The sequence below is a fragment of the Halichoerus grypus genome, chromosome X, assembly GCF_964656455.1.
Source record: "Halichoerus grypus chromosome X, mHalGry1.hap1.1, whole genome shotgun sequence".
NCBI classification, from domain to species: Eukaryota; Metazoa; Chordata; class Mammalia; order Carnivora; family Phocidae; genus Halichoerus; species Halichoerus grypus.
Genome location: NC_135727.1, coordinates 78,909,238 through 78,924,829, shown reverse-complemented (window position 1 = coordinate 78,924,829; position 15,592 = coordinate 78,909,238).

Genomic DNA, 15,592 nt, shown 5'->3' with positions numbered 1-15,592 from the left:
GTGTTTCATCAAGCTAGCACGGCAGCCCCACTTTTGCATGGAAGTCTAATAGCTAGCGTTGTAACTCGAAGAAACAACAGTGTAGAGAAACGGTGCCTTAGCTACCGTCGACCTCTCTGTGGGCGAAGCAGTTTAGGGTAAACTGTGGCTGAGAGCCTGGGGACGGTTTCAATATCGTAATATCAGGGAGAGACAGGCCGGTACAGAAGGCAGCTCTCAATTCACATCATGGTTATGCGGATAGTACCGTTGCCCAGGGTGTGTGTGCCGGTTTAAACACAGCCACCTAATTCAAAGGAAAAATTCCCTTGAGAGCCTGTGCTGCAGGTAAAAGAGCTGCTCCTGTGGGTGGAAGCATTTTGTTGTGTGTGTGCGTGAGAGCACGGCAAGGGAGTCCAAAGCTTTTTGCGAGTGAGACTCAGGCCCCAGCGAAAGGCAGAACACGACTCCCCATGTGTTTCATCAAGCTAGCACGGCAGCCCCACTTTTGCATGGAAGGCTAATAGCTAGCGTTCTAACTCGAAGAAACGACACTGCAGAGAAACCGTGCTTTAGCTACCGTCGACCTCTCTGTGGGGGAAGCAGTTTAAGGTGTACAGTGGGTGAGAGCCTGGGGACGGTTTCCATTTCGTAATATCGGGGGAGAGACAGGCCGGTACAGAAGGCAGCTCTCAACTCACTACATGGTTATGGGGCTAGTTCCGTTGCCCATGTTGTGTGTGCAGGCTTAAACACAGCCACCTAACTCGAAGGAAAAACTCGGTAGAGGGCCTGTGCTGCAGGTAAAACAGCTGCTCCTGAGTGTGGAGGCATTTTGTTGTGTGCGTGCGTGAGAGCACTGCAAGGGAGTCCAAAGCTTTTTGCGAGTGAGACTCAGGCCCCAGCGAAAGGCAGAACACGACTCCCCATGTGTTTCATCACGCTAGCACGGCAGCCGCACTTTTGCATGGAAGTCTAATAGCTAGCGTTCTAACTGGAAGAAAACACTGTAGAGAGACCGTGCTTTAGCTACCGTCGACCTCTAGACGGAGAAAGCATTCCACGGAGTACCGTGGCTGAGAGCCTGGGGAACGGGTTCCATACGTGAAAACAAGGGAGAAATAGGTCCTGGCAGAAGGCACCTCTGGACTCAGCTCTTGCTACCTGAAGCTAACACTACTGCTCCATGTGTGCTTGGAATGCTATGTGCTCGACACTGACTGGGAATAAACAAGCCTGTAAAGAATCCCAGCTGCAGCTCATTCGCCTACCAGGCTACTAACACCAAGAATCAATGCTGTAGCGTTACTGCGCTTTAGCTAACATTGCCGTTCCTGAAGCCGCAGGAGTTGTATAGTGCTCGTGTATGAGAGACCGGGGAAAGGGTCCCATACGTGAAATGGAGTGAGAAACAGGCCGGTGCGGAAGGCAGCTCTCAACTTACCTCTTGTTTATGAGGCTAGGACCCTTGCCCCGGGTGTGCCTGCAGGCCATAAGCCAACCACCTAACTCAAAGGAACAACTCTGTAGGGAATTCCTGCTTCGCCTAAAATAGCCATGCCTCAGGGTGGATGCATTGTGTGGTGTGCATGCGTGAGTGCACAGCAAGTGAGTCCAAAACCATTTTCCCTGTGAGACCCAGGCCCCGGAAGAAGCCAGAACACGACTCCCCACTTGCTCCATGAAACTAGTACTGCGGCCCCACTTTTGAATTGAAGTCTAATGGCTAGCTTTCTAACTCGAAGAAACAACACTGTAGAGAAACCGTGCTTTAGCTACCGTCGACCTCTCTGTGGGCGAAGAAGTTTAGGGTGTACTGTGGCTGAGAGCCTGGGGACGGTTTCCATATCGTAATATCGGGGGAGAGACAGGCCGGTACAGAAGGCAGCTCTCAACTCACAGCATGGTTATGGGGCTAGTACCGTTGCCCAGGCTGTGTGTGCCAGCTTAAACACAGCCACCTAACTCGAAGGAAAAACTCGGTTGAGAGCCTGTGCTGCAGGTAAAACAGCTGCTCCTGAGGGTGACAGCATTTTGTTGTGTGCGTGCGTGAGAGCACTGCAAGGGAGTCCAAAGCTTTTTGCGAGTGAGACTCAGGCCCCAGCGAAAGGCAGAACACGACTCCCCATGTTTTTCAACACGCTAGCACGGCAGCCCCACTTTTGCATGGAAGTCTAATAGCTAGCGTTCTAACTCGAAGAAACAACACTGTAGAGAAACGGTGCCTTAGCTACCGTCGACCTCTCTGTGGGCGAAGCACTTTAGGGTAAACTGTGGCTGAGAGCCTGGGGACGGTTTCAATATCGTAATATCAGAGAGAGACAGGCCGGTACAGAAGGCAGCTCTCAACTCACATCATGGTTATGCGGATAGTACCATTGCCCAGGGTGTGTGTGCCGGCTTAAACACAGCCACCTAATTCAAAGGAAAAACTCCCTTGAGAGCCTGTGCTGCAGGTAAAACAGCTGCTCCTGTGGGTGGAAGCATTTTGTTGTGTGCGTGCGGGAGAGCACGGCAAGGGAGTCCAAAGCTTTTTGCGAGTGACACTCAGGCCCGAGCGAAAGGCAGAACACGTCTCCCCATGTGATTCATCAAACTAGCACGGCAGCCCCACTTTGGCATGGAAGGCCAATAGCTAGCGTTCTAACTCGAAGAAACAACACTGTAGAGAAACCGTGCTTTAGCTACCGTCGACCTCTCTGTGGGCGAAGAAGTTTAGGGTGTACTGTGGCTGAGAGCCTGGGGACGGTTTCAATATCGTAATATCGGGGGAGAGACAGGCCAGTACAGAAGGCAGCTCTCAACTCACATCATCGTTATGGGGCTAGTACCGTTGCCCTGGGTGTGTGTGCAGGCTTAAAGACAGCCACCTAACTCAAAGGAAAAACACGGTAGAGAATCCGTGCTTCAGCTAAAACAGCCGCTCCTGAGGGTGGAAGCATTTGGTTGTGTGCGTGCGTGAGAGGACTGCAAGGGAGTCCAAAGTTTCTGCGAGTGAGACTCAGGCCCCAGCAAAAGGCAGAACACGACTCCCCGTGTGTTTCCTTTAGCTAGCACTGCGGCCCTACTTTTGCATGGAAGTCTAATCGCTAGCGTTCTTCCTGGAAGAAACAACACGGTAGAGAAACCGTGCTTTAGCTACCATCCACCTCTCTGAGGGAGGAAGCACTTTCCAGGCTACCGTGGGTGAGAGCCTGAGGAACGGGTTCCTTACGTGAAACCGAGGGAGAAGGAGTCCGGGCCAGAAGGCTCCTCTCGACTCAGCTCTTGTTACCTGAAGCTAACACTTCGGCTCCATGTGTGCATAGGAATGCTAAGGGCTCTGCACTGATTTGGCAGAAAGAAGCCGGTCAAGAACCCCAGCTTCAGCTCATTCGCCTCTCCACAGGGTGGCAGCATTTTCAAGTCTGCTCGAGTGCAAACCTGGGGAAGGAGTCCCAGCAGAATTCGGAGGGAGAAATAAGCATGGGCAGAAGACACCTATCGACTCAACTCTTGTTTCGGGAAACTAGATCGGCTCTCCCGTGTGTGCGTGGAGTCCTCAGTGCCATCCACGTAACGCAAAGGAACAAAACTGTAGAGAACCCGTGCCTCAGCAAAGATCGCCCTTCCTGAGCGGGAACTTCATGTATTGTGTGTTTTTGTGAAAGCATGAGAAATGGAACCTACACGTAACTCGGAGTGAGAAGCAGGCCTGGAAGGAAGGCTGCTGTCGACTCACCTCTTGTTTGAGGAGATTAGCACTGCTGCACCCTGTGTGCCTGGATGCCTAGTTACCAGGCTACTAACACCAAGAATCAATCCTATAGAGGGACTGCGCTTCAGTTAACATTGCCGTTCCTGAAGCAGGAGGAATTTGACACTGCTCGTGTACGAGACACCGGGGAAAGGGTCCCATACGTGAAATGGAGTGAGAAACAGGCCGGTGCGGAAGGCAGCTCTCAAGTCACCTCTGGTTTATGAGGCTAGTACCCTTGCCCCGGGGGTGCCTGCAGGCCTAAAGCCAACCACCTAACTCAAAGGAACAACTCTGTAGGGAATTTCTGCTTCGGCTAAAAGAGCCATGCCTCAGGGTGGACGCATTTTGCTGTGTGCATGCGTGAGCGCACTGCAGGTGAGCCCAAAACCATTTTCCTTGTGAGACCCAGGCCCCGGAAGAAGCCAGAACACGACTCCCCACTTGCTCCATGAAGCTAGAACTGCGGTCCCAATTTTGCTTGGAAGTCTAATAGATAGCTTTCTAACTCGGAGAAACAACACTGTAGAGAAACCGTGCTTTAGCTACTGTCGACCTCTCTGTGGGCGAAGCAGTTTAGGGTGTACTGTGGCTGAGAGCCTGGGGACGGTTTCCATTTCGTAATATCGGGGGAGAGAAAGGCCGGTACATAATGCAGCTCTGAACTCACTACATGGTTATGGGGAAAGTTCCGTTCCCCCGTGGGAGTGTGCAGGCTTAAACACAGCCACCTTACTCGACAGAAAAACTCGGTTGAGATCCTGTGCTGCAGGTAAAACAGCTGCTCCTGAGTGTGGAAGCATTTTGTTGTGTGCGTGCGTGAGAGCACTGCAAGGGAGTCCAAAGCTTTTTGCGAGTGAGACTCAGGCCCCAGCGAAAGGCAGAACACCACTCCCCATGTGTTTCATCAAGCTAGCACGACAGCCCCACTTTTGCATGGAAGTCTAATAGCTAGCGTTGTAACTCGAAGAAACAACAGTGTAGAGAAACGGTGCCTTAGCTACCGTCGACCTCTCTGTGGGCGAAGCAGTTTAGGGTAAACTGTGGCTGAGAGCCTGGGGACGGTTTCAATATCGTAATATCAGGGAGAGACAGGCCGGTACAGAAGGCAGCTCTCAACTCACATCATGGTTATGCGGATAGTACCGTTGCCCAGGGTGTGTGTGCCGGTTTAAACACAGCCACCTAATTCAAAGGAAAAATTCCCTTGAGAGCCTGTGCTGCAGGTAAAACAGCTGCTCCTGTGGGTGGAAGCATTTTGTTGTGTGTGTGCGTGAGAGCACGGCAAGGGAGTCCAAAGCTTTTTGCGAGTGAGACTCAGGCCCCAGCGAAAGGCAGAACACGACTCCCCATGTGTTTCATCAAGCTAGCACGGCAGCCCCACTTTTGCATGGAAGGCTAATAGCTAGCGTTCTAACTCGAAGAAACGACACTGCAGAGAAACCGTGCTTTAGCTACCGTCGACCTCTCTGTGGGGGAAGCAGTTTAAGGTGTACAGTGGGTGAGAGCCTGGGGACGGTTTCCATTTCGTAATATCGGGGGAGAGACAGGCCGGTACAGAAGGCAGCTCTCAACTCACTACATGGTTATGGGGCTAGTTCCGTTGCCCATGTTGTGTGTGCAGGCTTAAACACAGCCACCTAACTCGAAGGAAAAACTCGGTAGAGAGCCTGTGCTGCAGGTAAAACAGCTGTTCCTGAGTGTGGAGGCATTTTGTTGTGTGCGTGCGTGAGAGCACTGCAAGGGAGTCCAAAGCTTTTTGCGAGTGAGACTCAGGCCCCAGCGAAAGGCAGAACACGACTCCCCATGTGTTTCATCACGCTAGCACGGCAGCCGCACTTTTGCATGGAAGTCTAATAGCTAGCGTTCTAACTGGAAGAAAACACTGTAGAGAGACCGTGCTTTAGCTACCGTCGACCTCTAGACGGAGGAAGCATTCCACGGAGTACCGTGGCTGAGAGCCTGGGGAACGGGTTCCATACGTGAAAACAAGGGAGAAATAGGTCCTGGCAGAAGGCACCTCTGGACTCAGCTCTTGCTACCTGAAGCTAACACTACTGCTCCATGTGTGCTTGGAATGCTATGTGCTCGACACTGACTGGGAATAAACAAGCCTGTAAAGAATCCCAGCTGCAGCTCATTCGCCTACCAGGCTACTAACACCAAGAATCAATGCTGTAGCGTTACTGCGCTTTAGCTAACATTGCCGTTCCTGAAGCCGCAGGAGTTGTATAGTGCTCGTGTATGAGAGACCGGGGAAAGGGTCCCATACGTGAAATGGAGTGAGAAACAGGCCGGTGCGGAAGGCAGCTCTCAACTTACCTCTTGTTTATGAGGCTAGGACCCTTGCCCCGGGTGTGCCTGCAGGCCATAAGCCAACCACCTAACTCAAAGGAACAACTCTGTAGGGAATTCCTGCTTCGCCTAAAATAGCCATGCCTCAGGGTGGATGCATTGTGTGGTGTGCATGCGTGAGTGCACAGCAAGTGAGTCCAAAACCATTTTCCCTGTGAGACCCAGGCCCCGGAAGAAGCCAGAACACGACTCCCCACTTGCTCCATGAAACTAGTACTGCGGCCCCACTTTTGAATTGAAGTCTAATGGCTAGCTTTCTAACTCGAAGAAACAACACTGTAGAGAAACCGTGCTTTAGCTACCGTCGACCTCTCTGTGGGCGAAGAAGTTTAGGGTGTACTGTGGCTGAGAGCCTTGGGACGGTTTCCATATCGTAATATCGGGGGAGAGACAGGCCGGTACAGAAGGCAGCTCTCAACTCACATCATGGTTATGGGGCTAGTACCGTTGCCCAGGCTGTGTGTGCCAGCTTAAACACAGCCACCTAACTCGAAGGAAAAACTCGGTTGAGAGCCTGTGCTGCAGGTAAAACAGCTGCTCCTGAGGGTGACAGCATTTTGTTGTGTGCGTGCGTGAGAGCACTGCAAGGGAGTCCAAAGCTTTTTGCGAGTGAGACTCAGGCCCCAGCGAAAGGCAGAACACGACTCCCCATGTGTTTCAACACGCTAGCACGGCAGCCCCACTTTTGCATGGAAGTCTAATAGCTAGCGTTCTAACTCGAAGAAACAACACTGTAGAGAAACGGTGCCTTAGCTACCGTCGACCTCTCTGTGGGCGAAGCACTTTAGGGTAAACTGTGGCTGAGAGCCTGTGGACGGTTTCAATATCGTAATATCAGAGAGAGACAGGCCGGTACAGAAGGCAGCTCTCAACTCACATCATGGTTATGCGGATAGTACCATTGCCCAGGGTGTGTGTGCCGGCTTAAACACAGCCACCTAATTCAAAGGAAAAACTCCCTTGAGAGCCTGTGCTGCAGGTAAAACAGCTGCTCCTGTGGGTGGAAGCATTTTGTTGTGTGCGTGCGGGAGAGCACGGCAAGGGAGTCCAAAGCTTTTTGCGAGTGACACTCAGGCCCGAGCGAAAGGCAGAACACGTCTCCCCATGTGATTCATCAAACTAGCACGGCAGCCCCACTTTGGCATGGAAGGCCAATAGCTAGCGTTCTAACTCGAAGAAACAACACTGTAGAGAAACCGTGCTTTAGCTACCGTCGACCTCTCTGTGGGCGAAGAAGTTTAGGGTGTACTGTGGCTGAGAGCCTGGGGACGGTTTCAATATCGTAATATCGGGGGAGAGACAGGCCAGTACAGAAGGCAGCTCTCAACTCACATCATCGTTATGGGGCTAGTACCGTTGCCCTGGGTGTGTGTGCAGGCTTAAAGACAGCCACCTAACTCAAAGGAAAAACACGGTAGAGAATCCGTGCTTCAGCTAAAACAGCCGCTCCTGAGGGTGGAAGCATTTGGTTGTGTGCGTGCGTGAGAGGACTGCAAGGGAGTCCAAAGTTTCTGCGAGTGAGACTCAGGCCCCAGCAAAAGGCAGAACACGACTCCCCGTGTGTTTCCTTTAGCTAGCACTGCGGCCCTACTTTTGCATGGAAGTCTAATCGCTAGCGTTCTTCCTGGAAGAAACAACACGGTAGAGAAACCGTGCTTTAGCTACCATCCACCTCTCTGAGGGAGGAAGCACTTTCCAGGCTACCGTGGGTGAGAGCCTGAGGAACGGGTTCCTTACGTGAAACCGAGGGAGAAGGAGTCCGGGCCAGAAGGCTCCTCTCGACTCAGCTCTTGTTACCTGAAGCTAACACTTCGGCTCCATGTGTGCATAGGAATGCTAAGGGCTCCGCACTGATTTGGCAGAAAGAAGCCGGTCAAGAACCCCAGCTTCAGCTCATTCGCCTCTCCACAGGGTGGCAGCATTTTCAAGTCTGCTTGAGTGCAAACCTGGGGAAGGAGTCCCAGCAGAATTCGGAGGGAGAAATAAGCATGGGCAGAAGACACCTATCGACTCAACTCTTGTTTCGGGAAACTAGATCGGCTCTCCCGTGTGTGCGTGGAGTCCTCAGTGCCATCCACGTAACGCAAAGGAACAAAACTGTAGAGAACCCGTGCCTCAGCAAAGATCGCCCTTCCTGAGCGGGAACTTCATGTATTGTGTGTTTTTGTGAAAGCATGAGAAATGGAACCTACACGTAACTCGGAGTGAGAAGCAGGCCTGGAAGGAAGGCTGCTGTCGACTCACCTCTTGTTTGAGGAGATTAGCACTGCTGCACCCTGTGTGCCTGGATGCCTAGTTACCAGGCTACTAACACCAAGAATCAATCCTATAGAGTGACTGCGCTTCAGTTAACATTGCCGTTCCTGAAGCAGGAGGAATTTGACACTGCTCGTGTACGAGACACCGGGGAAAGGGTCCCATACGTGAAATGGAGTGAGAAACAGGCCGGTGCGGAAGGCAGCTCTCAAGTCACCTCTGGTTTATGAGGCTAGTACCCTTGCCCCGGGGGTGCCTGCAGGCCTAAAGCCAACCACCTAACTCAAAGGAACAACTCTGTAGGGAATTTCTGCTTCGGCTAAAAGAGCCATGCCTCAGGGTGGACGCATTTTGCTGTGTGCATGCGTGAGCGCACTGCAGGTGAGCCCAAAACCATTTTCCTTGTGAGACCCAGGCCCCGGAAGAAGCCAGAACACGACTCCCCACTTGCTCCATGAAGCTAGAACTGTGGTCCCAATTTTGCTTGGAAGTCTAATAGATAGCTTTCTAACTCGGAGAAACAACACTGTAGCGAAACCGTGCTTTAGCTACTGTCGACCTCTCTGTGGGCGAAGCAGTTTAGGGTGTACTGTGGCTGAGAGCCTGGGGACGGTTTCCATTTCGTAATATCGGGGGAGAGAAAGGCCGGTACATAATGCAGCTCTGAACTCACTACATGGTTATGGGGAAAGTTCCGTTCCCCCGTGGGAGTGTGCAGGCTTAAACACAGCCACCTTACTCGACGGAAAAACTCGGTTGAGAGCCTGTGCTGCAGGTAAAACAGCTGCTCCTGAGTGTGGAAGCATTTTGTTGTGTGCGTGCGTGAGAGCACTGCAAGGGAGTCCAAAGCTTTTTGCGAGTGAGACTCAGGCCCCAGCGAAAGGCAGAACACCACTCCCCATGTGTTTCATCAAGCTAGCACGGCAGCCCCACTTTTGCATGGAAGTCTAATAGCTAGCGTTGTAACTCGAAGAAACAACAGTGTAGAGAAACGGTGCCTTAGCTACCGTCGACCTCTCTGTGGGCGAAGCAGTTTAGGGTAAACTGTGGCTGAGAGCCTGGGGACGGTTTCAATATCGTAATATCAGGGAGAGACAGGCCGGTACAGAAGGCAGCTCTCAATTCACATCATGGTTATGCGGATAGTACCGTTGCCCAGGGTGTGTGTGCCGGTTTAAACACAGCCACCTAATTCAAAGGAAAAACTCCCTTGAGAGCCTGTGCTGCAGGTAAAACAGCTGCTCCTGTCCGTGGAAGCATTTTGTTGTGTGCGTGCGTGAGAGCACGGCAAGGGAGTCCAAAGCTTTTTGCGAGTGAGACTCAGGCCCCAGCGAAAGGCAGAACACGTCTCCCCATGTGATTCATCAAACTAGCACGGCAGCCCCACTTTGGCATGGAAGGCCAATAGCTAGCGTTCTAACTCGCAGAAACAACACTGTAGAGAAACCGTGCTTTAGCTACCATCGACCTCTCTGTGGGTGAAGTAGTTGAGGGTGTACTGTGGCTGAGAGCCTGGGGACGGTTTCCATTTCGTAATATCGGGGGAGAGACAGGCCGGTACAGAAGGCACCTCTCAACTCACTACATGGTTATGGTGCTAGTTCCGTTGCCCAGGGTGTGTTTGCTGGCTTAAAGACAGCCACCTAACTCAAAGGAAAAACACGGTAGAGAATCCGTGCTTCAGCTAAAACAGCCGCTCCTGAGGGTGGAAGCATTGGGTTGTGTGCGTCCGTGAGAGCACTGCAAGGGAGTCCAAAGCTTTTTGCGAGTGAGACTCAGGCCCCAGCGAAAGGCAGAACACCACTCCCCATGTGTTTCATCAAGCTAGCACGGCAGCCTCACTTTTGCATGGAAGTCCAATAGCTAGCGTTCTAACTCGAAGAAACAACACTGGAGAAAAACGGTGCCTTAGCTACCGTCGACCTCTCTGTGGGCGAAGCACTTTAGGGTAAACTGTGGCTGAGAGCCTGGGGACGGTTTCAGTATCGTAATATCAGGGAGAGACAGGCCAGTACAGAAGGCAGCTCTCAACTCACATCATGGTTATGCGGATAGTACCGTTGCCCAGGGTGTGTGTGCCGGCTTAGACACGGCCACCTAATTCAAAGGAAAAACTCCCTTGAGAGCCTGTGCTGCAGGTGAAACAGCTGCTCCTGTGGGTGGAAGCATTTTGTTGTGTGCGTGCGTGAGAGCACTGCAAGGGAGTCCAAAGCTTTTTGCGAGTGAGACTCAGGCCCCAGCGAAAGGCAGAACACGACTCCCCATGTGTTTCATCAAGCTAGCACGGCAGCCCCACTTTTGCATGGAAGGCTAATAGCTAGGTTCTAACTCGAAGAAACAACACTGTAGAGAAACCGTGCTTTAGCTACCGTCGACCTCTCTGTGGGCGAAGAAGTTTAGGGTGTACTGTGGCTGAGAGCCTGGGGACGGTTTCAATATCGTAATATCGGGGGAGAGACAGGCCAGTACAGAAGGCAGCTCTCAACCCACATCATCGTTATGGGGCTAGTACCGTTGCCCAGGGTGTGTGTGCCGGTTTAAACACAGCCACCTAATTCAAAGGAAAAACTCCCTTGAGAGCCTGTGCTGCAGGTAAAACAGCTGCTCCTGTGGGTGGAAGCATTTTGTTGTGTGCGTGCGTGAGAGCACGGCAAGGGAGTCCAAAGCTTTTTGCGAGTGACACTCAGGCCCGAGCGAAAGGCAGAACACGTCTCCCCATGTTATTCATCAAACTAGCACGGCAGCCCCATTTTGGCATGGAAGGCCAATAGCTAGCGTTCTAACTCGAAGAAACGACACTGTAGAGAAACCGTGCTTTAGCTACCGTCGACCTCTCTGTGGGTGAAGTAGTTGAGGGTGTACTGTGGCTGAGAGCCTGGGGACGGTTTCCATTTCGTAATATCGGGGGAGAGACAGGTCGGTACAGAAGGCACCTCTCAACTCATTACATGGTTATGGGGCTAGTTCCGTTGCCTAGGGTGTGTTTGCTGGCTTAAAGACAGCCACCTAACTCAAAGGAAAAACACGGTAGAGAATCCGTGCTTCAGCTAAAACAGCCGCTCCTGAGGGTGGAAGCATTTGGTTGTGTGCGTGCGTGAGAGGACTGCAAGGGAGTCCAAAGTTTCTGCGAGTGAGACTCAGGCCCCAGCAAAAGGCAGAACACGACTCCCCGTGTGTTTCCTTTAGCTAGCACTGCGGCCCTACTTTTGCATGGAAGTCTAATCGCTAGCGTTCTTCCTGGAAGAAACAACACGGTAGAGAAACCGTGCTTTAGCTACCATCCACCTCTCTGAGGGAGGAAGCACTTTCCAGGCTACCGTGGGTGAGAGCCTGAGGAACGGGTTCCTTACGTGAAACCGAGGGAGAAGGAGTCCAGGCCAGAAGGCTCCTCTCGACTCAGCTCTTGTTACCTGAAGCTAACACTTCGGCTCCATGTGTGCATAGGAATGCTAAGGGCTCCGCACTGATTTGGCAGAAAGAAGCCGGTCAAGAACCCCAGCTTCAGCTCATTCGCCTCTCCACAGGGTGGCAGCATTTTCAAGTCTGCTCGAGTGCAAACCTGGGGAAGGAGTCCCAGCAGAATTCGGAGGGAGAAATAAGCATGGGCAGAAGACACCTATCGACTCAACTCTTGTTTCGGGAAACTAGATCGGCTCTCCCGTGTGTGCGTGGAGTCCTCAGTGCCATCCACGTAACGCAAAGGAACAAAACTGTAGAGAACCCGTGCCTCAGCAAAGATCGCCCTTCCTGAGCGGGAACTTCATGTATTGTGTGTTTTTGTGAAAGCATGAGAAATGGAACCTACACGTAACTCGGAGTGAGAAGCAGGCCTGGAAGGAAGGCTGCTGTCGACTCACCTCTTGTTTGAGGAGATTAGCACTGCTGCACCCTGTGTGCCTGGATGCCTAGTTACCAGGCTACTAACACCAAGAATCAATCCTATAGAGTGACTGCGCTTCAGTTAACATTGCCGTTCCTGAAGCAGGAGGAATTTGACACTGCTCGTGTACGAGACACCGGGGAAAGGGTCCCATACGTGAAATGGAGTGAGAAACAGGCCGGTGCGGAAGGCAGCTCTCAAGTCACCTCTGGTTTATGAGGCTAGTACCCTTGCCCCGGGGGTGCCTGCAGGCCTAAAGCCAACCACCTAACTCAAAGGAACAACTCTGTAGGGAATTTCTGCTTCGGCTAAAAGAGCCATGCCTCAGGGTGGACGCATTTTGCTGTGTGCATGCGTGAGCGCACTGCAGGTGAGCCCAAAACCATTTTCCCTGTGAGACCCAGGCCCCGGAAGAAGCCAGAACACGACTCCCCACTTGCTCCATGAAGCTAGAACTGCGGTCCCAATTTTGCTTGGAAGTCTAATAGATAGCTTTCTAACTCGGAGAAACAACACTGTAGAGAAACCGTGCTTTAGCTACTGTCGACCTCTCTGTGGGCGAAGCAGTTTAGGGTGTACTGTGGCTGAGAGCCTGGGGACGGTTTCCATTTCGTAATATCGGGGGAGAGAAAGGCCGGTACATAATGCAGCTCTGAACTCACTACATGGTTATGGGGAAAGTTCCGTTCCCCCGTGGGAGTGTGCAGGCTTAAACACAGCCACCTTACTCGACGGAAAAACTCGGTTGAGAGCCTGTGCTGCAGGTAAAACAGCTGCTCCTGAGTGTGGAAGCATTTTGTTGTGTGCGTGCGTGAGAGCACTGCAAGGGAGTCCAAAGCTTTTTGCGAGTGAGACTCAGGCCCCAGCGAAAGGCAGAACACCACTCCCCATGTGTTTCATCAAGCTAGCACGGCAGCCCCACTTTTGCATGGAAGTCTAATAGCTAGCGTTGTAACTCGAAGAAACAACAGTGTAGAGAAACGGTGCCTTAGCTACCGTCGACCTCTCTGTGGGCGAAGCAGTTAAGGGTAAACTGTGGCTGAGAGCCTGGGGACGGTTTCAATATCGTAATATCAGGGAGAGACAGGCCGGTACAGAAGGCAGCTCTCAATTCACATCATGGTTATGCGGATAGTACCGTTGCCCAGGGTGTGTGTGCCGGTTTAAACACAGCCACCTAATTCAAAGGAAAAACTCCCTTGAGAGCCTGTGCTGCAGGTAAAACAGCTGCTCCTGTGGGTGGAAGCATTTTGTTGTGTGTGTGCGTGAGAGCACGGCAAGGGAGTCCAAAGCTTTTTGCGAGTGAGACTCAGGCCCCAGCGAAAGGCAGAACACGACTCCCCATGTGTTTCATCAAGCTAGCACGGCAGCCCCACTTTTGCATGGAAGGCTAATAGCTAGCGTTCTAACTCGAAGAAACGACACTGCAGAGAAACCGTGCTTTAGCTACCGTCGACCTCTCTGTGGGGGAAGCAGTTTAAGGTGTACAGTGGGTGAGAGCCTGGGGACGGTTTCCATTTCGTAATATCGGGGGAGAGACAGGCCGGTACAGAAGGCAGCTCTCAACTCACTACATGGTTATGGGGCTAGTTCCGTTGCCCATGTTGTGTGTGCAGGCTTAAACACAGCCACCTAACTCGAAGGAAAAACTCGGTAGAGAGCCTGTGCTGCAGGTAAAACAGCTGCTCCTGAGTGTGGAGGCATTTTGTTGTGTGCGTGCGTGAGAGCACTGCAAGGGAGTCCAAAGCTTTTTGCGAGTGAGACTCAGGCCCCAGCGAAAGGCAGAACACGACTCCCCATGTGTTTCATCACGCTAGCACGGCAGCCACACTTTTGCATGGAAGTCTAATAGCTAGCGTTCTAACTGGAAGAAAACACTGTAGAGAGACCGTGCTTTAGCTACCGTCGACCTCTAGACGGAGGAAGCATTCCACGGAGTACCGTGGCTGAGAGCCTGGGGAACGGGTTCCATACGTGAAAACAAGGGAGAAATAGGTCCTGGCAGAAGGCACCTCTGGACTCAGCTCTTGCTACCTGAAGCTAACACTACTGCTCCATGTGTGCTTGGAATGCTATGTGCTCGACACTGACTGGGAATAAACAAGCCTGTAAAGAATCCCAGCTGCAGCTCATTCGCCTACCAGGCTACTAACACCAAGAATCAATGCTGTAGCGTTACTGCGCTTTAGCTAACATTGCCGTTCCTGAAGCCGCAGGAGTTGTATAGTGCTCGTGTATGAGAGACCGGGGAAAGGGTCCCATACGTGAAATGGAGTGAGAAACAGGCCGGTGCGGAAGGCAGCTCTCAACTCACCTCTTGTTTATGAGGCTAGGACCCTTGCCCCGGGTGTGCCTGCAGGCCATAAGCCAACCACCTAACTCAAAGGAACAACTCTGTAGGGAATTCCTGCTTCGCCTAAAATAGCCATGCCTCAGGGTGGATGCATTGTGTGGTGTGCATGCGTGAGTGCACAGCAAGTGAGTCCAAAACCATTTTCCCTGTGAGACCCAGGCCCCGGAAGAAGCCAGAACACGACTCCCCACTTGCTCCATGAAACTAGTACTGCGGCCCCACTTTTGAATTGAAGTCTAATGGCTAGCTTTCTAACTCGAAGAAACAACACTGTAGAGAAACCGTGCTTTAGCTACCGTCGACCTCTCTGTGGGCGAAGAAGTTTAGGGTGTACTGTGGCTGAGAGCCTGGGGACGGTTTCCATATCGTAATATCGGGGGAGAGACAGGCCGGTACAGAAGGCAGCTCTCAACTCACATCATGGTTATGGGGCTAGTACCGTTGCCCAGGCTGTGTGTGCCAGCTTAAACACAGCCACCTAACTCGAAGGAAAAACTCGGTTGAGAGCCTGTGCTGCAGGTAAAACAGCTGCTCCTGAGGGTGGCAGCATTTTGTTGTGTGCGTGCGTGAGAGCACTGCAAGGGAGTCCAAAGCTTTTTGCGAGTGAGACTCAGGCCCCAGCGAAAGGCAGAACACGACTCCCCATGTGTTTCAACACGCTAGCACGGCAGCCCCACTTTTGCATGGAAGTCTAATAGCTAGCGTTCTAACTCGAAGAAACAACACTGTAGAGAAACGGTGCCTTAGCTACCGTCGACCTCTCTGTGGGCGAAGCACTTTAGGGTAAACTGTGGCTGAGAGCCTGGGGACGGTTTCAATATCGTAATATCAGAGAGGGACAGGCCGGTACAGAAGGCAGCTCTCAACTCACATCATGGTTATGCGGATAGTACCGTTGCCCAGGGTGTGTGTGCCGGCTTAAACACAGCCACCTAATTCAAAGGAAAAACTCCCTTGAGAGCCTGTGCTGCAGGTAAAACAGCTGCTCCTGTGGGTGGAAGCATTTTCTGTGTGCGTGCGTGAGAGCACGGCA